This window comes from Stomoxys calcitrans, chromosome 1 (genome assembly GCF_963082655.1).
Source record: "Stomoxys calcitrans chromosome 1, idStoCalc2.1, whole genome shotgun sequence".
NCBI lineage: Eukaryota > Metazoa > Arthropoda > Insecta > Diptera > Muscidae > Stomoxys > Stomoxys calcitrans.
The window spans coordinates 121907590-121908378 of NC_081552.1; the positions used below are offsets into that span (position 1 = coordinate 121907590).

General features: G+C 43.3%; 1 pseudogene; it reads left to right on the forward strand.

The window, feature by feature from the left end:
- The first annotated feature begins 319 nt into the window (after nucleotides 1-319).
- LOC106092685 (glutathione S-transferase 1-like) lies at nucleotides 320-789 on the forward strand (annotated as a pseudogene).

Sequence of the window (789 nt, forward strand, 5' to 3'; positions counted from 1 at the left end):
GGGGAGCTACAAAGCAAAACAAAATTACATTCTGTTTTGCATGGTTTCGGGTCACGAGAGATCAATAAACCAGTTCTGTGTCATCTAGGTTCCAGCTCCTCTTGGGGCTTTATCCATCCCCGGCGGTCACTAAGCTGTTTGCCAAGTCTACATATGGTAAATTTGGTATTTCCAATCCCATCGCCCATCTCTATAAATGAAAAATGGGAAATGAAATAAACCCTTTTATAGAACTCAAAGATATCAGGTAAAATTACTCCTAGTAATATGAATAACATGCACAACGCAAAACAGTAAAATATCAAGCGCAAACTAAATAATGGATTTCCATTACCTGCCCGGTTCCGCTCCATGTCGCTCGGCCATTATGACCGTCAAGGCATTGGGCAGTGAGCTAAACAATAAATTGCTCTTGCAAGCTGGTGAACACATGAAACCGGAATTTTGGAAAATCAACACAGCATTCCCACATTGGTCGATGGTGATTTTAGCCTGCGGGAGTCTCGTGCTATTATGGTCTATTTAGTGGAGAAATATGCCAAAACCGATTCTATCTTCCCCAAATTCCCCAAGAAGAGTGCCGTTATCAACCTTCGCTTATACTTCGACATGGGCACGTTGTGCAAGAGTTTTGCCGACTTCGACTACCTCCAAGCGTTTGCCAAGGCACCTGCCGATCCCGAAATGTTCAAGAAAATGAAAACCGTTTTTGATTTTGCCACCCCCAGAGAATCCATAGGCAGCTGTTTGGAGTGGAAGTTCGACCCGCAGTTATTGTATTTGCCGTAA